Genomic DNA, 27,000 nt, shown 5'->3' on the forward strand with positions numbered 1-27,000 from the left:
CTGGACAAGTTTGCTTCTTGTCTGAGAGTGCAGCTGAGGACACATGAAGACAAAATAAGCACATAGTAATGATAAGACATGAGAAACAACACTGTAAAAAGAAAAACCATCTCAATTTTTTTAGAACCCAAAGAACTGAAATTAACTGTCTCCTACATACTGGGAGGAGCAGGGGGACAAGGGAGAAGTACTAAAAGGACCACAAAAGAGATGAAAGAGAAAATGAGCCAGAGAGTTAAGTGATTCTCAAGGTGACACTACCAACTGCTCAATAAAATGTTCTCATGTTTCTCATACAACAAAATAGAAAGGAACTAAGCTGGCCATAAACTGGGCTGCCTGAAGATATGAAATGTAAATAGGGCTGCTACAAAATATTAGACATGCTGTGAGATAGTTGGGGCAGGATAAACAAACTGGAAGAGCAGGGCTCAAGAAAGGTGACAAGAGGTGAAATTATAAAACTTAAGACTAGACTCAAGATTTAGGACAGGAACGCTGGGATTAAAATCAAAGAGAGGTCAGAAAAGGGGCTAAGCAGAAGTCAGGACCCTGGACAGCTTCACAGGCCATTTCTCCCATCCCTATCCCCCTCCAACCTCCCAGTCCTTATGATGTCTCCTGAATGGAATTTAAAGGACTTCATCTTTGTTATCATAGAAGCTGCCCCTTTGGGGAAAGAATATCACTCCAGGACCATTCATTATTCATGACGGATGGCAGGGTCAGATTTTTCTGATTTTACTGGAGGCAGCAGTTCTCAAACTTTTTGGCCCCAAGAGCCTTTCAAGCTCTTAAAAATTATTAAGAACACCCCACCCCCACTTCCCACTACCCACCAAGAGCTTTGGTTCATGAAGAGATCTATTGATATTTATCTTACTAGCAATTAAAACATCTTAATATTATCAAAATAGTTTTGACTTTATATATCCCCTGAAAAATCATGGGGATTCCTAATCACACTTCCATAAGGGCTATCCTAGGGAATTGGATTACCTGATAATATTGTTCTTTCTCTTCTTCCTCAGTGGCCTCATCCTTTGGATTCTTTATTCTTTATTATGGTTCTGAATAGAAGCCAGGAACTTAATATTGTCTCCCCTCCCAGGATATGGCAAGCAGAGATGAGATGCTGGTGGGAGGATATTTATAAAGGGTGGAAAACATGGAGATTTAGAGAGGGTTCCCAAAAATTCTCTTAAATCCATACTCTATCCAATCTACTAAGTACTGTAGTTGACCACACACACACAAATGGATACAATATTCCAAAATATTATGGCCCTTATATTTGACTTTTTTGTTTTACAGAAACATGGCTAGGAGGTCTTAGATATGAGTAGTGGACTTCATCTCATTTGGAGGACAGAAATCTCCTACATCCTCTTGCCTCTTCTTTCTCCTTTTTTCTTTCTTGTATATTCTATAAGCTCTAATGCAGTGGTTCTTAGTCTTTTTTCATGTCATGGACCCCATTGGCAGTCTGCAAACCAAAGATAAATGAAAATAAAGATGTCATTTTCAGCATCCAAGTTCATGGACATTGGAATCTACAGACCTCCTGAAACCTCTCTCTGGACAATTGGAGATACTTGCTATAGTGTGTTCCACTCTTAATTTTCATTTGAAAAAGGCTGACTTTGTATAAGCATGATTGGGGCATCCTTTTCCTTCCCACAGTGACCCAACCAATTTTATTGCATCTAATATAATCTGACTTGGGGCTGTTATTGTTTTGGCTGTTAAAGATTGTTGCTATTTACTTGAAGTTACTTCACTGCTGAAGAGGAATTTCGGATTTGGGAGGTGGGGTTATTTTTGGAGTTATTCCAGAAGACTGAGAGTTTCAGAAGATTTGTCTCTAAATAGCCAAGGTTTTACTGTACACAAACTATACAGAACTCAATTTAGTCTTTGTTGACATTTCAATTTTGTAAATAACTAACTTTGTGAATATTTTTCAAATACCAATCATTTAGTAGTCTATGATTGGAAGTTTCTATTAATAACCACTTTTGCACATCTACAATGCATGACATTTGATTGATGTTCACGATGAAAACTCTATCGTCAAGAAATGGTGTTTGTGTGTCACTTTAGAACAAATATACCCTGCACTGAATTATAAATATCTTTAATGATAATATTGTACTCAAGCCTTTGCTGTCCAGAGACCAGTCCTGAAGAACCATCAAGCTTTTAAAACATCTTCAGACAGAAGTAGTCAGGGAGAGAAAAAATTTTGGTGACCAAAAAGTCCTTGAACACCAGACAAAAGGATCAAATGAGAAAATATCATTTAACTTATTCAACAAATAGTTGTTAAGCATTTATTATGGATAATACATCAACGTTATGGCTACAAGAACAAAAACAAGAGTCCCAGCCCTTAATGAGCTTATGTTCTGTTGGGGAGGGGGGCAATTAGTGAACACATCTGTAACCACGTAAGGTAATATCACTTTCAAGGGTGGACATTTTATTTGCTTAAAGGGGCAGAAAAAAGACATTTTGGGAGGAGGAAAGCAGCTTGAGGCAGTTCTGAATACCTGGGAAAAAACTACCTCAGATAAATGTATTGAGTGGGCATGTCTGAAAGTAGCTCAAAGGCACAAGTGCTGCCAGAAGGTAGGGAGCTAGAGATGAGTCAGATTCATGAGGAAGCCTGGGCTTGGGGAAGGAGAAGCAGCCATATGAAGAGGGACATGAGAAAATAAGAAGAAATGACAACAACCTGAAGAGACAAACTGATGGAGAAGCAAAGGAGAGAACCAAAGGATAAAAGCAAGTGCTTTGGGCAGTCAGGAGAGACAGCTGATTGAAGTCAAAAGAGATTCTGCTGCAACCATGAGCTCACTGGAAGAAGACTCTTTAGCTACTGGAAGCTAACTGGACAAAAGTGAATCACTTCTGTGAAGAGCTATCTGGACTCACTGCTCTTGAGCACCATCTAAAGCCAAAGAGAAATCTCCCAAGGTCTTACCTATACTGTCCTTTGTATCCCCACATGATTTGAAAGGAAGAAGCAGAGAGGGAAAATATGAGCTGTACTGATTGGGAGATAGGCAAGGTTTTACTAAGAGCTGATTGGAAACAGAATCCTCTGCACTTAAATAGCTGGCTAGGATAAGGTTGCTTTGCCCTGTTATAACCTACAACTTGATGGAGGGTATCTCAGAGACTTGTATGCCTTGCCCAATACTGCCTTCTATAGCTTGAGAAGGTAAACCCTATATAGACTGGGTTAACTTGTCAGATTCTAGACTTAAAGGAGCTATGGCTTTATTGGAAGACTTCATACTCTTCAGTCAAAATAAATAAATGAATGAATAAATAAAATAGCATCTTTCATTAGTTCATGAGAAGTGACTTTGCACAGCAGGAGAATGGAGAAGATCAGAAGAGGGTTAGGTACATATAGCATACACTATGCCTGGGCTGCATACTCTGAAGTACAGAGCCAAACCCTTCCATTTTACAGCTTCACACACTTCCAAAAGTAAGCTATCGAGCCTCCTCATTTGGATTGTAAGGCAGTAGAGCTCCTCTGTAAAAGCTCCCCGGGATTCCTATTGGCTCTTCTCCCATTACAAGAAACACAAGTAATTTGAAAAGGGAGAGGGCATACTAGTAGCTGGGGAATCACAGAAAGCTCCATGGAGGAGATAACACTGAATCTGAGTCTTGAAGAAAGAAAAGAATTCTAAAGGGTAGAGGAGTAGAGAGGAAAGTGGGATGCTTCCAGGGCTGGAAGTCAGTTCAAGTGCCTGGAGGGAGGGGATGCAATGTTAAGTTCAGAGAATTACTGTGAGTCCGGCTTCCCTGGACTAGATGGTGTATAAAATAAGGCATGAAAGGCAGTTTGGAGACATAATACAAAGGCCAAGCTGAGTAATTTGCCTTTTACTCTACAGGCAATATGGAACCAGTAAAGAAGCAGCAGCATGGCACTGCTTGAGCAGAGACATGGAGAGAACACTGGTTTTGTAATCAGAGGACCAAAGTTCACAAGCTACCTGTCACTTACCACCTGTGTGACCTTAAACAAGTCACTTAACCTATTCAGGCTTCAGTTTACTTGTCTATAAAACTAGAGAGATGAACCATATGGCCTCTAAGGAAACTTAAAGCTCTCTATGCTCTTAAGGTTTTTGAGCAGGGAAGTGACATAATCAAACCAATGGACCTAAAGTTTTTTGAAGATCTTAAAAGTGCTGTATAATTCATTATCATTATTAAATAACTTTAAAAAAATTGCATGGGACAAGCCTATTAGTTTGTCATATAAAAAGAAAAGAGCTCTCAAGGATTTGCCTATAATTTCCATTACTGCCCACTCTACCTTGAGAAGAGGAAACCTTTAAGACCCCACAAAGAACAGAGATGATTAATATGGCCAGTGGTTCCCCCACCAAAAGCAAGAACAGTAGAAGAAATGACAGGAGAAAGAGGGGGGAAAAGGTTAGGTTAAAAAAAAGCAGAGGGAAGAGAGTAGTTGTGATGGTGTGGATTACAGGAGTGATTATAAATTTTAAGATAATTAGCAGAGAAGATAATTGTTTTGAAAACACATCTGCTTAGACTGAGGAGTCAAGCAGCCAACTGCACCTACCTATGTGATATATCGTAAAGAATGCTAGACTTAAAATCAGGAGGCCTGGGAGTCAATTTCACTTCTAACATTTATGAGGTAAGTGACTATGGCTTAACCTTTCTGAGTTTCAGTCTCTCATATGTAAAATGGGGTTGAGGGGAGAGAATAAGTGCACTACCTATACCTCAGTGGGATGTTGTTGGTAAAGTACTTTGTGAATCTTAAAAGAATTAAGTGAATGTGAGTTATTCATAACAACTCTTGAAGTCACAAACGTAATCACAGGGCAAGCTCTGTGTTTATGTGTGTGTGTGTGTGTGTGAGAGAGAGAGAGAGGGAGAGAGAGAGAGAGAGAGAGAGAGAGAGAGAGAGAGAGAGAGAGAGAGAGAGAGGGGAATGAGGAGGGAGAGAGGGAAAAAGAGAAGAGGGAGAATAAAAAATGAGAGGGGGAAGGAGAAAGAGAAAGAAATAAGAGAGGGAGGGAGGGAGAAAGAAGAGAAAGGAAGGAGGAAGAGAGGGAGAAAGAAGGAGAAAGGAGAAAGAAAGGAAGGAGGGAGAGAGAAGGAAGAGAAAGGGAAAAACAAGGAAGCAGGAGGAAAGAAAAAGAGAGAGAGGAAAAGAGAGAGGAGAGAAAAACAGAGAGGAGAGGAAGAAGAAAGAGAACAAGAGCAAGAAATAGGTTTTTGCAATTCAAAAGTCCTATACAACTTAGGAAATCTATGTGTTTAGCTTGAGGTTGTAGTGAAGGCAGGCAAATAGCAGCTAAACATCAGTAAGCTAATAAATAGGGTCCAGGATCAAATGCAGATGGGGGAAGGTTAGAGCTGGCATTCACTGTAAAGTCCAACAAGCTAAGTACTGTATTATTGGGGCAGCTAGGTGACACAGTAAATAGAATGCCAGCCTGGAATGAGAAAGACTCATCTATGTGAGTTCAAATCTGGCCTCAGATACTACCTGTGATCTTAGGCAAGTCACTTTAATCCCTGCTTGCCTCGGTTTCCTCATCTGTAAAATAAGGTGGAAAAAGAAGTGCCAAACCATTACTGTATCTTTGTCAAGAAAACCCTAAATGGGGTCATGTAGAGTAAGAAATGACTGAACAACATATTACAACAATACTGTGACCTACATAATGGCATATATACAAACATGGATTTATAATTGCATTTGCACCATAGCCATTCTATACTAGGGGTTCTAAACTTATGCTAGCAAAAGGAAAGAGGAAGAATTCTAAGAAATCTGTTTCAATATTCAAAGAGAAAATAGACTTGTAGTACAGGAACATATAGATGAATAAGCAAAATCTGGTTCATCTACTTTATATGATATCAAGGCTCAAAAAAAGAGCAGATGCTCATTTTTTAAAGATTGTATCATCTAAAATTACTTGGTAGGTGCTTAATATGTGTGAATTGAATGAAGCTCAGAAAGTCAGTCAATAAACATTTATTAAGTTCCTACTCTATGCCAAGCACTGTGCTAAGTTCACACACAAAAATGGCAAAAGGCAATCCCTGACTTCAAGGAGTTCAAAATCTACTGGGGTAGAGATAACACATAAAAAGAAAGAGAAAAGCAAGGGGAGAAATACAACAGAGTGGTGAGGAGTTTGGGTAGGGGTTCATGATGAAGTCCTGCAGCTGAATAGGAAATGGTGACATGACCTACCTGGATGCTCTCCTTAAGTGAAGGATCTGGGAGGAACTCTCTGACTTCCACCCTCCACCCTCTCCAACCAGAGGGAAGGAGGGAACCAAAGGCCAGGAAGTGTTGAGAATGTATGTGAGTTTCAAAGTTGGTTTCATCTTGTGGAATGATGAATCTTTGTAGATAATGAGGAAGTCCATGGAAGCAGCCATGAGGGAAATATGACACTATATCAGGCACAAACCTAAATTAAAGCACCTAGATCATATTTTAAAGGAATTGTTCATTCATCTCTATGGCTCATACCATCTGTAAGTGTAAGCAAAGTGGAATTTTGTTGGGTTTTTTCTTGGAGTTTCCTAGGCTCAGGCTAAATTGCAAACATCTGAAGGATTAATCTCCTTTGAACCCTGATAATTCACAGCTGTGCTGAGTCACATAGGTTTCTTGCCTTCTGGGTCTGAGCCAACCAGGGGCCAAGCCTTTGTTATATATTCTGGGAGATTAGCATTTTGTTTTGGGGTCTTGCTCATGAGAAGGACTGGACTCTGGGTAGCTGTTTGTTAGGAGCCCCCCAACAACTCAGATGTTAGTGCTCTCTTGGCTTGATGGTGTATGTAGGTGGTTGTATTACTTTGTTAAGACAGTTGGAGCCCTGTCTGTTGAATATCTGTGCTAATTTCTCTGCTTGTATTTTCTATACTCACTTCTTTCTACTTATCTGTAATTAAAGCAAGACTGTGACCCCTTTGAAGCTGGCTTTCCTTTAGAAAAGCAGATCAAAGAACCTGTACTAGCAGCCCACTCTATGTGCTAGTGTGGTTGCTAATACACCACTTCAACTCCAATGGAGTAGTGGAATTAACTTGCAAGAATAATATGCATATTACTGTCATTAGACCAAAAAAATTAAACCATGTCACTTATGCAATAACATGCATTATTTCCATCTGTTGCTATATCTTCCTTAGGTTATAAGTGATGTTCATAACAATAACCAGAATCAACAAGAAAAGAACTATGTTCAGTATAGATGACTTCCCTCACTAAAATGACATTCTAATGTCTCATCATGGAATGGAGGTGACCTGGGGGCCACAAAGGATTTGAAAACAGAATGGTAGACCCCATCAAGCTAGAAAGGCTTCAAAATATAGTCTAATGATGAGACAGCATGGGACAGGATATCCCTGTTACCTGAGAACCAGCCTCACTAAACACAGAGACTCATCACAAAGTTATACACAGAGGGATATGTTTTTTGGCTAATGCAATTTTCAAATCTAATCTACTAAGTTAATATAATAGCTGAAATATGCGACAGTGGAGAGAGTTCCCACATGGAATCAAATGCAAAGTCATTTTAGAAGGCATGTGAGTCACTATATGCCATTCTACTGGGGGATGGGAAAGTAGGGAAACAATTACTTAACATTCAAAGGCTCAGTATGGTTTACTGGGGAAAAGCACTAGACTTGAAGTCCTGGGTTTACTCACTAGTTGTACAAGCTTAGTTAGATCACTCAACCTCTCTATAATTCAGTTCTCTCTCATCTGAAGAGGGGATAATGGCACTTCCACTACTCACATTACAACGTTGTGAAAAAGAAAGCAAATTTCAAACCTTAACATATAACTTAGATTTAACTTTTGTTGTTAGCAATATTTCTCCCGAATGAAATTATAGGGGAAAATTTTTTAAAGAAGTCCTTGTGCTGCTTCTGCAGGCAGGGCAAAACACTCATTTAAAATGCCTCATTGCTTTCATCATAATCATCTGGAGTTTAAAATTGTGGTATTGGTTTAATGAGACAAAAAATAACTTAATAAGTAAAGTCTTCACTGAGCAATTCAATTTCTCTTCCAGCCTTCTGTTTCTCCCATTTCCATTCTATCTTCTTCATGTAACTGCCAAAATAGTCTTCTTAAGGCATAAGCCTGACCATATATCACTCTCCTACTCAAAAATCTTTGATGGCTCACTATTGCCTATAAGATAAAACACAATTTTTAGCTTCACTTATAAAGCAATCTATATTCTGACTCCAGTCTGATTTCAAACTTTATTTCATAGTATTCACTTTCATATACATACTATGTTCCAATCCAATTGAACTCTTACTATTCTCTGACCTTGACTTTCCATAGCTGTCCTCATTCATTCACATAAGCTGCTCTCTGTACTCCCTCCACGGGACTGCCTTTCAAATCCTTCAATCCCTTCAGGCTCTCCCTTCACTTGTATTCTTCCCTACCACTGCCACCTCCAACTCCAACACAGTAGAATGAATTCCTTCAGGACAGAAACTCTTGTTTTTGCCTTGTGCACAGTAGGCATTTAACAAATTTTTAAAAATTGAATTAAACTAGAAAGATTCAGAGGGTCAATCAAAGAATTTCTCAGATCTAGTGCTTTAAGAAGGTACCCGTGTTTTAATAGAGCTTTATTTTTGGTGTAGACCTGGAGGAGAGAACCAAGAATCAAGTCTTAGACTTGTGTAAAAGAGAAGGAAAAATACTAAACGTAACCTGAAGCTTCTTTTGTCAAAACTTTCATCACAGAAGACTCAATAAAAAGTTTTATCCGCCAAGACACTGTGTCTTTTCAGGCTTTTGTCTTCTGGTTGAAAGGATTTTTTCTTTACCAGAGTAAATGTTTGAAGTGTGGGCAGGCTACATTCAGTGGACATAAAGCCTTTATCTTCAGACAATTTAATTTTGATCCAGTATCAGAAGTTCCATACAGAGGCAGATGTTTATAGGTCAGTCTTTTTGAAATAAATCAATCAGCCATCACATCAGGGGATGTCATGGAGCTATCACCTTAAACTCACAGTACCCCGAAAGACCAAAGGACCGCCAGGTAGCCTCTTCAGTAGTTTCCTTGTTTCTTTCAATTCTCTATAAATTTCTCTGCATCATTGCCATCCCAATATATCTCACTCAAACTATTATTATCATTTTCATTACTCCAAGTAAAGCCCATATTAGCACATTCTATAATTATGGGCATTAATCAATTATATTAACATCTACTGTTAAGATTTTTCAAATACTTTTGGTTCTTCAACAGGTATCTTGAGTTACAATAGTCCTTTCCAAACTGATGGTAGTATGTCTCCAGTTCTTTAATATGCTTAACTATTTTGCGTGTATGTGTGTGTATAAATGTGTATATATATGTATATGATATATATATACATAATACATGTGAATTTATGTTAATGTTCCTCATTCTACACAATTTATTTCACTTCCCCTAAGAGACACATGCTTGTTGGTCATTTCTATGTATATACTGGGGATATTTGTTAAGTGAAATATTAAGTCATTTTGTTAGGTTTTCACAGTGATCCTTGACAAGTTCCTATTCTGAAGTCTCACTACAGTACAACAACGATCCCAGGTTTGCAAAAGCTAGGGCATTGAAGCAAAAAGTTTCCATCCCTATCTAGAAAGGCTTCAATAACATTCCAAAAGAATATGTATCATTTCTGAGGACCATGCTAATTAAGTCCAGAAATGTTCAACACCAGTAGGCTAGACATTGGTGATAAACTTTTTGGGCATGGCAACACAAAGACATAAATAAGATGGCTTCAGGTTTTGTATGGCCCATTCTACTTCTGTAGCAATGGTGGCAGTAGAGCTAAAAGTGGGGAAAGGAGATGCTAAGAATCAGATGGGTTTTAGATGCCCTACAAAGATTAACTTAAGTATTGATATTCTAAATGTGACATCCAGGTTCAGTGACCAACAATGGACATACTACTAGAGAAAGAATCTTAACAATCTTGACATTCTTTATATTATGAGAAACCAGGTAAATGAAGGGGGCAGCAGATAAATTGAAAGCTGACTAAGAAATTCTCTTTGAAGAAGTAAATAGAAGTATTGGTGAAATTCAATCAACAAGCATATATTAAGTGCTTACTCTGTGCTGAGCTGGAAATAAAAATACAAACAGAAAACATGCCTTACCCTTAACCAACTTATATTCTGACAGAAAGACAGTTTACAATGACATGTATTTATGCAAAATATATACAAAATAAATTAAAAATAACTTTGCAGAGGACTCTAGAAAGACCTCAAGATGGTGCCACTTGACCCAAATTAAGGAGGATTTGGTTTTATCATGTCTCCCAAATCAAGAAGAAACATAAATGCGTGGAACAATTGTTCATCTTATGTTTCAGGGCTCATGATAAACATCGGAAAAATATTACCACATGGATGACTGGAGTTTTTATGACATCATCTGTTACAAAAGAAAGAGAAAGGTAGAGAAATCCCACAAAGAACTGGGTAAAAATCTTCTAGGACAAGGAAAATATCAATAACTATCAATCCATAAAATCATTTTTTTATCTTTACAATATTATGAAAATAATCTACACATGTATGGAAAACATCCTTGACTAGGGTATAAAAATGTCAGACTTTTATAAACTATACTACAATATGAGGAGACCACATTTCTTAAAGTCACATAACTGACTGAAAGCTATAAAAATACAAAACCTTCTGTGCTTATAGTTTATTGATTATGGAAAAAGCACTTAATTTGGCAGACCAAAATAACACCTAAAAGGCTTTCCTCCAAAAAAGCTTCTCCCATTCAAGGTTACTTGAAAGTCAAAATAGGTAACTTTGTTCAATAACTATCATTATTATTATCAAATGAGATACAAAGCAAAAAGACAGGTGTTCAACAAAAGTATTTGGCACTATCGTGGATGTCCAGGGTGGGAGTCCAAATTGAAAAAGTGTGCCCTATGGATACTGGGCATCCAGATGTTCCTGTTCATTTATGACACTGTCACTGCATCAAAACTCAGACTATAGCAGCACCTCTTAAATGAGCTCAATAGTGGCTCAAAAGAGTTTTATCTAAATAACACACCAAAAAAACCACATAAGACTGTCCAGACTCTTAATATTCTATCCAATCCAACAACATGTGCCAAGGACCCAGTATGTATAAAGCATAATGCTAGGTGCTAGAGATACAAAGTCGAAATAAAATGATGCCTGCTCTCAAGGAATATACATTTATTGGGATTGAAGGAGAAGTATAGCATGTACACAGATAGATATAAAAGTAAGGCAAAAATTTTTCAAAATGGAGAGAATATTAATACCTAGGATAATTAGGAAAAATTTCATTTAAGATATTGATTGCCCTAAGCCTCATTCTGAAGTAGGCCAGCAACTTTATTAAGTAGATATGTTGCTTGTCCTTTGCTCTCAAAAAGGATCAATGACCTCCTGGGGTGATGTCTTGGCTTGTGGATGAACTGGATTTAAGTGAGGCAGAGTCACACAAAGTCATCAGCCTCACTATCTCTTCCAGAATCATCAAAGTCCAGTGGCAAGACAAATGTGAGGATGACTAGCGATGGCCTGGGATACAGTGGATGACCTTGGTGTCTTCAATGCCTGACCAAGCTCTTAGCATGCCACAGTACTTGCTTTAGCCACCTTCATGGCCAATGGAACAAACTGTTCTCATCTGCACATTCTGCTACAGGAAGTCTCCACATGCTTGAGGTAAATACCCTGCCCCACCCCATATCACCCAATGGGTTTGAGGCCTTCAAGGTAGGGTTTGAGGCCTTCAAGGTAAGCTTTGAGGTTACCTTCAATCTGGTTTAGCCCATCTACCTGTACATGCTACAGCTTCTTGGAGCCACAGGTGAAAGTTGGGTGACAAGTAGACACCAAAGGTAGATAACTGTAAAAAAGGGTTCAGAAAGTCCTCACAGCAGAGGTGCTAGTCTTCCTTGAAGATCCCATATACCCCAAGATAGATAGATAGATAGATAGATAGATAGATAGATAGATAGATAGACAGACAGACAGATAGACAGATAGATAATGAATTCAATGCATAGGAAATTATCTGTGCAAAAGAACAAAGAAGGGAGGTGGGATGATATGTGGGAGAAATAGGTATTGGGCCATTTTGAATGAATTGACAATGAATGCACAAACAGGGGAAAGACAGAATAAGATGCCAGACTAAACATTTAGTATTTTATATTACAGATAATAGAGACTTAGTAAAATTTTTAGGTAGGTGAATGACACCACCAATCTTGTATTTTAGTAATATCGATTTATCAACAATATGTAGGATAGATTATAGTATAACTTGAGGCTAGGAGGTGAGCTATGAGATCATTAATATCCCAGGTGAGAGGTAATAAAGTCATGAATCTGGATAGACTATGTGAATAAAAAGAATGTGAAATATACAAGAGATGCAGTGAGGAAACGATGACAAGGTTTGGCAAGATTATAGGCAGCAAGGGAGAGGGAAGAGTAAGAAATTACTCTAAGGTTGTAAAAACAGATGAACAGAAGAATGGTAATGATCTCAACAAAAACAGGAAAATTTGTAGTAAGGATGAGTTTTGGGGAAAAAACATGAGTTCCATTTTGGACATATTGAGTTTAAGTCATCCAGGTAAAGCTATCCAGGAGAAAATGAATAAAATAAGACTGGCATACAGGGGAGAAATTAGAGCTGGGAATATAGACCTGGGAGTCATCTTCATAAATTTATCCCATGGGGAATTATGAAATTAGCAAAATAAAAATGTAGAAAAATAAAAGATGACCCAGAATAGAGTCTTGGGGCCCTCCGCATTTGGGAGGTAAAAGAAGAATAATATTTAGCAAAGGAAACTAAGAAGAAATGGTTGGATGGACAACCCTTTAAGTGAGTCTATCAATACATATATGTTGGACAGACACTGTGTATGGATAATGAAGTGAACACGGAATTGAGAAGCAAGAGGAGAAAATAGTTCCTATCTTTGCTAAGTTATACAATGTTTATAATGACTCCAAATTCCTCTTTGATACAAAATTCCATCATTTTTAACATCAGTAGTCTTCTGATGATGTTATATGGTGGAAAGTCATGAACTAAAATAGTTTAAAGAATTAAAGTTGCTGGCTACCCAGTGGGCAATGGTGAGATACAAGGTGGATATGAATAACTTGCGATGTGTGACAAAAGAAGGTTGCTATAGGAGAAGTATAATGATAAACATCAAAAGAGGAAATATGTCAAGAGAAAAGGTGGTGGGCTGGTCATGTAACAAGAGTTAAGAATAACCAACTGACATTTTACATGTTACACTGCCATACACACAATGTTTATTGATGTTAGATGGACCTTCTGTGAAGGATTTGTGGGAAAAATGGATGGGACTCACAAAGAATGAGAAGAAATAAGGAGTGGGCTGCAATGTGTACCGTTTGAGGGAGTGACTACAACAATAAAATGAATGAATGAGGTTTTAAAAAGCATTTATTAAGTGCTTAATATATGCAGAGCACTGAGGCTATGAAAAGTAAGACAATCTCTGCTCTCAGACTGATGTCCATTGAAGTATCTGAGAATGCTGCAAAGGACTGTCTAGTCTTTATTAGTTAACACAGTTAGGTTTCCACATGTCTTAATCATATGATACTAATGATACGCTGTTAATATGGAGATGAACTCACATCTGAAAAATGAATTATGATGTGCAGTACAATCTTGGAATTATAACTGTAATTTCTACTTGCATAATCTGCATCAATTAAGAGTAAATTCTATAATCAGTTTTTATATTGTCTCATTAGCTGCCACACACAATCTGTTCTTAACCAAGTTTTGCTTCATTCTAGACTCCAAAAAATCTTTATAGGGCCAATCACCTTATGATGTCCATGAGAGGAAGGTGTGGTCCTGTGGAATAAACAGAGGACTCCTGGGTTGGAGTCCTGGTCCTGCCACTTACTAGAGAGACAAGTGACTGTAGATTGTGAAGAATCAGTTTCCTCCTTTTGTAGAACAGGGATGCTAATAGATATATTGACTTGCTGTTGCAAAGAAAATACTTGAAAACTTAAAGAGAATGAGATAACTCTGAAATAACACCATCATCACAGCAAGCTCTCACTTTCCTCCAACAGGTTTCTTTGGCTTATGCATAAGTTAGATACAAAATTGAAAATCAGATAAGGTCAATGGCTGCTGTGTAGCATAGAGTATACAGGTTTTTTTGTTTTTCAAACATTTCAAACATTTACCTAATGGATCATTTTTCCCCCAGATCACTTCAGTTTCTTTCAGCAAATACAAATGTTTACAAACAAATAAAAACAAAATAAAAGACAAAGCAAAAATGTAATTATAAGCTTCTTTTATTAGCAGATTGTAAACAAAAAACAAAAAAAGGGCAAAAATAAAGGCATAAAAACTTCACAAAGGCAAAAACAAAGCTGTCCTGCTTAAAATCTCTCTGTGACTCCTTCTAAACTTCTTTTCTATGCATTTAACCAGGTGTCTTTACTGCTATTTCTTCATTTACATAGCTGTAGTCATGATGGGCACTTGCCACTCATTTCAATAAGCATTTATTAAGGCCTGCTATGTGCCAAACATTGTTAAAACTGATTTCCAATTCAGTAAAAAAAAAAAATGGTAATTTAATCGGGATAGCATTGAATATATAAATTAGTTTGGGTAATAAGGTCATTTTTATTATATGGGCCCTGCCTACCCATGAACAATTAATGTTTCTCCAATTATTTAAATCTGATTTTATTTGTATAAAATGTTTTTATAATTTTGTTTATATAGTTCCTGGGGGATTTCCAACATTTTATTGGGGAAAACAAGTTCATAGATAAACAAATACTAGACAAACATAAAATAAACACAGAAGACCTCAAACAACTTAGGAGAACCAGGAAAGGACTCTTAAAGGAGATGGCCCTTGATCTGAGCCTTGAAAGGGGTTCCAAGAGGTAGAAGATAGATAAGGACACATATTCCAGGGATGGGAGTCAGACTGGGCAAAGCACAAGATATAGAATGTCATATACAGGAAACAGCAAGAAGGTAAATTAGGCTATAGGGTAGCTAGGTGATGCAGTGAATAGAGAGCTGGCCCTAGAATCAGGAAGACCCACATTCAAATTCAGCTTCAGACACATAATAGCTGTGTGACCTTACGCAAGTCACTTTAACCCTGTTTGCCTCCATTTCCTCATCTGTAAAATGAACTGGAAAAAGAAATAGCAAACCACTCCAGTATTGTTGCCATGAGAACATCAAATGGGGTCATGAAGTCAGAAATGACTGGAAAAACTCAACAACATCCACAAGTCTGGCTGCAAAGTAAAGTGAAGTGGAGTGATGATGATTTGACCACATCCTGAGAAAGAACTATGGTGTGTGAATGCATATCAAAGCATACTATTTCACCTTTTTTGGCTTTTGTTTTTTCTTTCTCATGGTTTTTCCCTTTTGTTCTAATTCTTCTTTCACAATATAACTAATGTGGGAATATGTTTAACATGATTGTACATGTATAACCTGTAGCAGATTGCTTGCTATCTTGGGGAGCAGGAGGGGGGTAGGGAGAGAGAAAAATTTGGAACTCAAAATTTTACAAAAATGAATGCTGAAAACTATCTTTACACATAATTGGGGGGAAAATAAAATACTATGAAGGAGAAAGGAGTATGACCTTTAAAAAAAAAAAAAGACAATTTGGAGCAGGATTGCTAAGGTTTTAAATGCCAAACAGAAAAGGCTGGATTTTTTTATTAGAAGAAATAGGGAGCCATTGAAGATTCTTGAACAGAGGAGTGACACCATCTTCATTTCCAGGCATTTTCACTGGCTATTCCCCCACGCATGGAATGCTGTCCCCTCTCGTCTCTATTTCTTGGCTTCCATGGCTTCCTTCGGGTCTCCACTAGAACCTCAGCTTCTACAAGAAGCTTAAAGCTAGTGCCTTCCCTCTTTTGACTGTCACCAGTTTTGCTTGTACACATCTTGTTTCTCCATAACTTTCTCTTTTAAATGGTGAGCTCCATGAAGTCAGGTACAGTTTTGCCTCCTTTGTATCCCCAGCACTTAGCACACAGTAGGTGATTAATAAATACTTGTTGACTACTTCTTATCATGCAATGACACCGCATTACATTAATGCATCATAATTTATCCAACTACTCCATAATTATTGGACACACAGTTTGGCTTTCAGCCACTTTTTTGGAGCAGACCTGTGGTTTCATTGGAATAAAGAACTCCTCAACGAGGAAAACCCTATAACAGTGTTGCCTGACTTGTTCTGCAACTTAAATATTTACCAGTTTCCTAGGGGCACTGAGAGGAGAAATGACTTGTCCGACCTCATACAGCCAGGAGATGGCAGAGATGGGACCCAAACACAGGTCTTACTGACTGTGAAGCCAGTTCTCTACAAACAGTGCTGATAGGAATATTGTTGTCCAGATGTTATTCTCTTAGATGCTAACCAGAATAGTCCTGCTGCTGTTTTGAACCCAGTCGCATGGGGTTCACACTGAAGTATTTCAGGCTTAGATACTATTTTCAACTACTCACGATTACTTTGAGGTAGTATTAATCATGTCAACACTCCATTTGCTTTATTGTTCATCTCTTTAACTCCCACCCTTCATTGTAGGCTACTTTGAGAAATTTGATCAAAACAGCCTTATGTGCAGCTTTTCTATCATTATAGAGAATTTATATTGAATAATCACTTAATCATTCATTGCTTTACAATTCACTTGAGGCTTATCTCGTTGAAGTTCCAATGGGTAGTGCATTTGCTTATCAAAGACCCTAGCCTAACCACTTCTCTAAGAATATTTATAATTCTTGTGGAATGTTTAATAGCTACCTTTCATCTTAACAATTATGGCCAGGCTGGCTGGCAACTATTTTAGGGATGAAGTACAATTTCCCTTGATTTAATTATCTTATTATTTAATTATGTTCTATGTGATTTGGTCAGATGTGATATGTTTTTTGCCTTGGATAACCATAGAATAATCTTTTGATCATTGTAGTTTCAGAATTTGAGAAGAGTATATTTGTGTAAGTTAAATCTTTGGTTTACACCTGTTAAAGTCCAGGGGAATTTGTTGATCTACAATCTATCCCTAGATTACAAAAGTCATAGAAAATGTTCTTGTGCAAGTTCCTACAATATGGTACTCAAACTCCTCACATTTGAGGGGAGTCAAATAATTCTTAGGCAATGTCTCTAAGTTCTAGATTCTAGTTCAATTATTTTTACCTATAAAATTACCAAGTTTCTTTCTATTAAACTGATTTCAGCTTGTTTTCTTAATCGTTATTCTGCTTCCACCATGTTATCTTTCAACAAGACAATTCTATTTGTCAGTGAATCCATATTTTTTGTTTATATCACAAATAGAAAACCTCAAGTTGTTTGATTTCAGTACCATTGTTTTGATGCTGAAGGATCATCCTTTTTTTTTTAATGTACTTCTTATCCAAGATGGTAAATCATTTTTAAAGCTATCATATTTGTTTATCATATTACAGCATTTCAGCTTATTTCTTTGACTGTTTGATTTAATGGATCATTTATTGCCTACTATGGGCAAGATTCTACACCAGGTGCTGAGGACACAGAGACAGTCTCTGATTTCAAGGAGTTGACACCATACTTGTGGGATACAACATGTATACAAGTATATTAATATAATGAATATACAAAGTAATACAAAAAATTCCATGAGAATTCCTTAATAACTAAGGAGAGTAGGGAAATCAGGAAAGGCATCCTTTAGGAACTGGAACTTGAGTTGTATATTTAAACCGTTAGGGATTCTATAAGGCATGGCTGAGGAAAGAGAATATTTCACTCTTGGGAAACCATTTGCACAAAGGCAGAGATGGGGTATGACATGTCAACAGGGACAGTTTGACCAGAATGGAAAGTGACTGAAGAGAAGCAGTACTAAATAAGACTAGAAATGTAAGTGGAAGTCAGACTGATGAAGGCTTTAAATGTCTTACAGTTATATTGGGGGGGGGGGGGGGGGGGTGCAGTGTTTTGTTAATTTTGCATGGTTCAAGTCTAAGGCAAGCACTGGCAACCTTCTTTCCAACTGTAATGAAAATTGCTTTAGATTTCACCAGCCTAAAAAAATAATGAACTTTGGACAAAACCTTGAGAGATAATACAAGACTGGGAATATTCTATCTCATAGAAATCCCATGGGAAGGCAGTAGTAACCACTCCTTCAACAGTTAATTTGCATAGATTAGATAGAGTCTGCTAGGTGAGACTCATTGGCCTCAAGAGCTAGCAAGGATTCTAGACTTCACATTTACAGCTTTTCAAGTTTTCTTTTAATCAGTCTAATAGCCTGTCATGAATGAAATTTACTCTCCTATACGACGATCCAGGAAACTCCAATCCTCAATGGCAAAAAATAAGTAACTAAATAAATAATTCTTACCATTCAATGGCAAGCTTTCAGGCTGTGGGTTTATAAAAGGTGAAAAAAACATTCCCTTCACTGTCAATTGACGGCACTTATTGATACCTTTCATAAAAATACTAAAACTAGATGTGGAAGGGAAATTCTTTTCTGCCAAAAATCCAAATTACAGTTTTTGTGGATAGATAAATCTTCACAGCACAAACAAAAAGGCTTGATTTTTCTGCACCAGCCATAATATAGAAAGGAAGCTAAGCATTTCTTACCAAGTGCCAATCAAGGGAAAATGTCTACAGTGAGGAAGAGTTAACAATTATCCCTAAATTTGGACTTGTTCGATGCAAGTCTTTCATATTTCGCTAAATCTTCCTGTTTGAATTGGGATAGAGGGAAGAGGGGTATGCTGGTGGTGATGCTGTAAGCCAGACAAAGAAAAGGATATAAGAGAAGATTGAAAGGGCAATGTCTTTTTTATTAGAGCTATCGTATGGACTGGTATATTAATCATTTTTTCTTTAAAAGTAAAGCCCAACCCAAAGTACTTTCTAAATAATATTAAATCCATCACTCATTCAACAAATATTTATTAAATTAATACAGTAAGGGGTAGCTAGGTGGCACAGTAAATAGAGAACTGGCCTACAGTGAGGAGGACCTGAGTTCAAATCTGGTCTCAGACACTTGATACTTACTAGCTGTGTGACCTTAACCCCAATTGCCTTGCTTTCTCCCCTCCAAAAAAATTAATACAATAAGCTCTGTTATGATTCTCTCCATAGCTGACAGACTATTCCTTCATATGTCTCCTTATCATCTGTGTGCTGCTGTCCTGTTCCCTCCCCAGAGGTTATACCCCATGGCTTTCTCCCAGATCCTCTCCTCTTCTTCTCTACATTCTCTCTTAATGATTTTAGTGACTCCCATAGATTCCACTATCACCACTATGCAGATGAGTGCCAGATGTATATATGCTACCCTCTTCTCTCTACTGAACTGGAATTCTGCATCTCCAACTGCCTATTTATCAATCTGGAGGCCCCATTTGTATCATAAACTCAAATTCACTACCTTTTCCTTTCAACCCACTTAACTTTTTTTCAAGCATTCATTAACAGCTTACTATGTGCCAGTGTGTTAAGTGCTTTATAAAAATTATATCATTTGTTACATCAAACTGAAAAGTTTTTGTACAAACAAAGCCAGTGCCACCCAAATTAGAAAAGAAGCAGAAAACTGAGAAACAATTTTTATAACCAGTGTCTCTAGTAAAGGCCTCATTTCTAAGACATATAAGATATATATATATATATGTATATAAGAACTGAGTCAAATTTATAAGAATACAAATCATTCCCCAATTGATAAATGGTCAAAGGATATGAACAGGCAGTTTTCAGATGAAGAAATTAAAGCTATCTATAGTCATATAAAAAAAGCAAATTAAAACAACTCTCAGGTACCACATCACACCTATCAGATTGGCTAACATGACAAAACAGAAAAATGACAAATGTTGCAGATGTGGGAAAATTGGAACATTGTTGGTGGAGTTGTAAACTGATCCAACCATTCTGGAGAGCAATTTGGAACTATTCACAAAGGGCTATAAAACTGTGCATACTTTTGACCCAGCAATACTACTTCTAGGGTTGTATCCCAAAGAGATCATAAAAACAGGAAAAGGACCCACATGTGCAAAAATATTTATAGCAACTCTTTTGTGGTAGCAAAGAATTGGAAATTGAGGGGATGCCCATCAATTGGAGAATGACTGGACAAGTTGTGGTAAATGAATGTAATTGAATACTATTGTGATGTAAGAAATGATAAGCACATGGATTTCATAAAAACCTGGACAGACCTACATGAACTGATGTTGAATGAAGTGAGCAGAACCAGAAGATTTTACACAGTTACAGCAACATTGTGCGATAACCAACTTTGATAGACTTATCTCTGCTTGGCAATGCAAGGATCTAAGACAACTCCAAATGACTCATGATGGAAAATGCTATCCATATCCAGAAAAAGAACTGTGTAGTCTAAATGCAGATTCTTTCTCCCTCCCTCCCTCTCTCTCTCCCTCTCTCTCTCTCTCTCTCCCCCTCTCTCTCTCTCTCTCTCTCTCTCTCTCTCTCTCTGTTTCTCTCTGTCTCTCCTTTCTCATGATTTCTCCCATTGGTTCTAATTCTTTACAACATGACTAATGTGAAAATATGTTTAACCATGAATGTATATGTAGATCCTATATCATATTGCATGCCATCTTGGGGTGGGGAGGGGAGGGATGGGGAGAAAATTTGGGACTCAGAATCTTATAGAAGTGAATGGTAAAAACTAAAAATAAATATATTTTTTTTAAAAAGAAAAAAAGAAAATTTAATTTTAAAAATTATACCATTTGATCCTCACAACATTGGGTGATAGACACTATCATTAGCCCCATTTTACTATTGAGGAAACTGAGGAATACAGAGATTTAGTGACTCATCCAGGGTCTTACAGATAATATCTGAGGCTGGATTTGAACCTAAATCTTCCTGATTCCATGATCTACCTAACTTCTCTATTTCTATTGAAGACGCTACTATTCTTCCAGTTACCCAAGACCTAGTCAGTCATTCACTGAGTATTTATGAAGTACCTACTCTGTGTTAGGCACTGTGTTAATTACTGAGGATGAAAGAAAACCAAAAGGCAGTCCCTACTCTTGAGTTCATGGTCTAACGAGGGAAACAACATGAACACAACTATGTACAAACAAGACACATATAGAATAAATGGGAAATAATCAACAGAGGAAAGGAACTACCATTAAGGGGCATCAGGAATGGATTCTTGTAGAAGATAGGATTTTAGCTCTTACTTGAAGGAAACTAGGAAGTAGAGATGAAGAGGGAAAGAAATGCAGGCATGGGAGACAACCAGTGAAATGCCCAAAGTCGGGAGGATGATGTCTTTAGGTCTTCACTCTTCCTGATCCACCTCAAATCAATTGACTCCTAAATCAATTCCACCTACTCAACGTGTCTCATCTCTTTCCTTTTCTATCAGGTACCACAATCACCCTGGTCTGGGTCCTCAATCACCTGTCACCTCAACAATTTTAAAAGCCTCCTAACTGGTCTCCCTCCCTCAAGCTTCTCCCCTCTCTAGTGCAATTTCCATAAAGCAGCCAACTCAACATCCAGAAGAACAGGCCTGAACTGTGTCACTTTCTTGCTCAGAAAGCTCTGATGCTCCCTGACTGCCTTTTAGATGACATGCAAACTCCTCTGTGCAGCATTTAAAGCTTGTCACAATCTGGTGTCAGCCTGTCTTTTCAGACTGATCGTACATTATTCCCATCCACACACTACTAGACACTCCAGACAAATACTTGCTGCGTCCTTCCCATGACAATCTATGTCCCACTTCCATATCTTATTAGCACAGGCTCTCACTGTGCCTGGAATGCTCTCCCTCATCAATTCCCCTCTACCTCCCCCTTCAGAGTTTTACTTGTGCTTTACTTAAAATGTCACTTCCTTCATGAGGCCTCTTCAGTTGCTGATTCCCCCCAACACTGTGTGTTTCTACTCTTAGATTTCTTCTTACACATGCACACATACACACACACATACAGTTCCATGGGCAGTATCCTGTTTTTACTTAACAGTGAACATGTTGTATCCTCCTAATATAAATCAAGTTTCTTGAGGACAGAGTCTGTCTCATTTTCCACTTTGTATTCTCAGCAGTTGACATGATATATGTTGCTTAATAAATGCCAACCAATTAATTGATCGCTCTTTGCTAAAGGTTAAAAATAGATTAAAAAGATAAATAAGACATGGCCTTAGTTGTGATCCAGTACCAGGGACCTCCTTGCTATTTTTCACATGAGACATCATCCTCCCGACTTTGGGCATTTCACTGGTTGTCTCCCATGCCTGCATTTCTTTCCCTCTTCATCTCTACTTCCTAGTTTCCTTCAAGTAAGAGCTAAAATCCTATCTTCTACAAGAATCCATTCCTGATGCCCCTTAATGGTAGTTCCTTTCCTCTGTTGATTATTTCCCATTTATTCTATATGTATCTTGTTTGTACATAGTTGTGTTCATGTTGTTTCCCTCATTAGACCATGAACTCAAGAGTAGGGACTGCCTTTTGGTTTTCTTTCATCCTCAGTAATTAACACAGTGCCTAACGCAGAGTAGGTACTTCATAAATACTCAATGAATGACTGAGATACATTGAAACACAAAGACAAGGAGAATTAAAAAGTAGAACATGTTAAGTGCACATCAGAAGTACAAACTGCTATGAATCTTATCATACCAGTTTGCATAAAGAACAGCTCTAAAGGGTAGATCTTATTGTACATATGAATTTTTAAAATACATATTTTTGACCACTGTTATTTTTCATTTTGCTGTGTTAAGAGGACTATAAAAGTGTTTGGAACCTTTAAAATCATAAAATCACACATTTAAAGCTAGAAAGCGTTATGGAAACCATCTCTTCCTACCTCCCTCCTTTTTCTTTCCATTCTTTTCCCTTTCTCCTTTCCTTCATTCCTTTCTCTTTATTTCTTTCTTTCCTTTCTTCCTTCTTTCTTTTCTTCCTTCCTTCCTTCTTTCCTTCCTTCCTTCCTTCCTTTCTTATAAAGAAACCCAAGCCCAGAGAGCTTATATGACATGTTGCTTCTGGATCACATATAAGGCTCAGGAAAAAATGTGCTCAACAAGTCAATATACCATGGGGTGGGAGCTCTAGCCTAATGTGCTTCTTCAAAGTTCAATTCCTTGAGAACCACAACAAGGATAGAACTAGGGTAAATAGGTAAAAACAAATATACTCTGCTCCACTACATAGCCCTGCAGTCAAATGGGGGGGGGGGGGGGGGGGAGCAGGAGTAGCGAGAAAGAAAGAAATTGGTAAAGGAAAGAGTTAAGTGGCTCCATGGATCTGACTCCCAATTCCTATTATTGACTTTCCAATATTTTTTCAAGAACTCACATCTTAAAAAAAAAATGCTGAATCTGCTTATCCAAAAATGGAACAGATGTAATCATAAAGATAAAATAACATCTTCAATTACATAAAATTTAAAAATTTTGTATGAATGAAATTAATGTATCTAGAATAAGAAGAGAAACTTGATTGGGAAAAATTTGCATTAAATACCACTAGCAAAAGAGTGATATATATGATACATGGGGAATTAACACACATACCAAAATCCAAAAGCGATTCCCAAGTAGATCAGTAATCAAACAGTATGAATAAACAGTTCATAGAATTTGCAGTTGGGTGTGATCTTGGAGTCATCTAGTCTATTTTACTTCACTTTACATAGGGAAACTGAGGCCCAAAGAGGTTAAGTGACTTGTCCAAGGTCACACAGCTAGGAAGTGCCAGAGTTAGGCTCTGAATCCAATTCTTCTGACTTCAAATCCACCACTCTCTCCACTGTACTGTGGCATTAAAAAATTTTTTTAAACTATTAACCATATGAAAGACTATAGTCCCAAATTATTAAGAAGAGAATTTCTAATTAAAATATTTCTGAGGTTTTCCCTAACAATAACAAACAGGCAAAGATTCCAAAAGACAGAAGTAGTCAATGTCAGAGGGGCTGGCAAATGAAAGGAACAGTATAATAGGCTATAAGTGGAGCTGTGAAATTTGAGAAAACAATTTGAAATTATAAAAGAAGAGTAATTAGACTGTTCAAACTCTTTGACCCAACAATGCCACTCCTTGGTGTATACCTCAAAACAAAAAGCAAAGTCTTATGAATATCAAAATATTTTTCAGAAGCATTTTTGTATAGCAAAGGACTGAAAATAAAGTTAGTGGCCATCAATTGATGAATGGCTAAAAAAAATTGTGATATACGAATGTAAAAAAAATTACTCCACTCTAAGAAATGACAAATATAAGAAAATCAGGGAAGCACAGGAACACTTAAACAGACTAATACAGAGTGACGCAGTCAGGAATGGATGATCCTTTTGCACAAATATTAGTGATGCCTGGTGGTGCAGAGTTTGAGATCCAATATGTGCATGTATACATATGTGTGTGTATATATATATATATATATATGTGTGTGTGTGTGTGTGTGTGTGTATACATATACATATATATGTGTGTGTATACATATACATATATATACACACACACATATAGATACATACATATGTATATGTATATATATGTATATATGTATATAGTCCAAATTTTAAATGGTAGTAGTGGCTATTATATTGAGAGGAAAAAGAGAGCAGGAGTAAAGGTAAATTAATTCTGAAAGAAAGAGAAATGATTGATTTCTGAATAAATATTAAAGGCCTGAGTTATTCCAATGTACTTCCAAGGTTTACCAAAAGTCTAGATTGCAGATCTATATGTGGATTAAATTACTTCCATATGAATTCAAAAATATTTATGTTATTGTGACACAAGATTTTAGATCTTAAAGAAGCTGGCAAAAATTCATAGAAAAAAAGCCCAAAACTTGGCTAAGTTAAACTTACAAAGAAATTGTAGTTTCAATAGTTGCGTAGAGTCTTAAAGTAATAGCTCCACCATGTGGTTCTTGCTCAAACTTCAAGAAGTCAGCATAGCCTCGGAAATCATTTGACTGTTCATTGTATGTAATAATCTATTGAATTTCCCCTGTGTATATATTTTCAAAATTTTAAGTTGATTATTGTTTATGCCATAACCCACAAAAGAACACATGTGTGAAGACCGGCAATAATAACTTAAAATTCTATAAAAATATATTATTGTATGTACAAATGAACAAATGAAAAAGTATCCATTAAACATTTTACTATATGCCAGGCACTATGAAGAAGGAAATGTTTCAAATATTACCAAAGTGTGGGCTACATTCAAAAACAGTTTCCTCATCTATAGAATTAGAGTAATAACTATACTATCTATTTCACAGGGTTTTTTTGGAGGGGGTTCATTTTGTAAACCTTAAAACCAAAATGATATAGTACTTTCATAATTTTAACCAACCTACTTTCATCCTAAACTCCTCAGAATACACCATGCAATTTTTTAAAAACCGTATTTCAAATTTCTTGATGTACTGCAGATATTGTTTACACAGGGAATCACATTATATCTCTCATTTTCCTAGTAACATATAGTACCTTTCTTTTTCTTTCAGAAAAAATTCACTAAAACAGGTGGTATGCTTGTCTCCCAACAATCATAAACTGAGTCCTACCTAATTCACATATCATAACAAGAATTACATTTATTACGGGTAAGAAATGTCAGTGAAAATGAAATTTTTAATTTAATAAATTCTCCCTTACGCAAAATTCACTACATAAATATCTTCTTTTGTGTCAGGTATGACTGATAGAGAAAGATAAAGTATTTTCAAGTATGCATGAAACATGATAAATATTAGCATAAGGTCATTAAAGCAAATCATTAGAACCAATGCAATTTGCCTCTGATTTTAGTTAATTTGCAAAGATCATATGCTTTGGACACTGGTACATAATAACTAAGATGGAAACCAGTAAGTCAGTTGGGCAAAAACTTTTATTAAATACAAAAGAAAAAAGTTAAAGGAACAGTTCTTGCACTTATAAGGCTTATAATATAATTTAACGATGAGGACCTACTCAAATTACAACTCAAGAAAATAAGAACAAATTACACACGTATATACATATTTATATACATATACACACACACATACATACATATATATCTTATTCCTGATGTACACAAGGGCTAAAAGGCAGCTGAAATAATTGGAGTGAAGTTAGGTAGCACTAGGCACAGGAAAGATTTAGTGAGAAAATATCTTAAGGAGTATTTCAAAAGAAAAAAGGAAATGGTTTGTTCACATGCAAAAGAAAGGACCTTCTGAGTATAAGCAATGTGACAATGCAGATAAGCAGAAATGGATGGTCTTTTTGGATGAGAAAGTAAATAGTTTTGCCTGAATGGAACACAATTTGGGGAGATAAGGACAGTTACATAAGCGTCTGGGGAGGAGAAGAGATTCAGTTAGTTGGTTACCTTAAAGTCAATGATTAAGAACTAATTTGGTTTAAGATCTAGACTAGAATAGTTGAAGTGAGAGCGGAAAAGATGGTGCAGATTCCTGAGGTACTGCTGAGATAGAACCTAGAGGACTTCATAACTGACTGTATGTGAAGTAGGGAGAGAGAAGGAAAGGGAAAAGTCAAAGACTCAGGAAATAACTGAATTAGTGAATAAATAGATAAACAGACACATAAATACTTTCTTTTTAAAAGATAAATGAGTTTTACACCAGGATGCCTATCACCATAAACAGTTTAGGTACTACGGTAAGCTGTGAGGGGAAGATGATATTAGATAATGCGAGAGCAACAACCCAACAAAGCATTCAAGTAAATATCCATTAGGCAGATAGAAATGTGGCACTAGAGTGAGAGACCAGG

General features: G+C 36.9%; 1 protein-coding gene across 7 annotated transcripts in view; it reads right to left on the bottom strand.

Annotated features, from left to right (window-relative positions):
* CACNB4 (calcium voltage-gated channel auxiliary subunit beta 4) overlaps positions 1 to 27,000 on the bottom strand; it is a 344,733-nt gene that overhangs the window by 232,627 nt on the left and 85,106 nt on the right. For 2 of the 7 annotated variants that reach the window (XM_072611965.1, XM_072611968.1), the window contains exon 1: positions 1,000 to 23,431. The exons of 4 other annotated variants lie outside the window; for them this stretch is intronic. The gene's annotated coding sequence lies outside the window, so the exon portion shown is untranslated. Of the gene's footprint in view, positions 1 to 999; positions 23,432 to 27,000 lie in introns of those variants that run through there. One more of the 7 variants, XM_072611966.1, reaches the window with a different exon arrangement.

This window comes from Notamacropus eugenii, chromosome 5, assembly GCF_028372415.1.
Source record: "Notamacropus eugenii isolate mMacEug1 chromosome 5, mMacEug1.pri_v2, whole genome shotgun sequence".
Classification (NCBI taxonomy): domain Eukaryota; kingdom Metazoa; phylum Chordata; class Mammalia; order Diprotodontia; family Macropodidae; genus Notamacropus; species Notamacropus eugenii.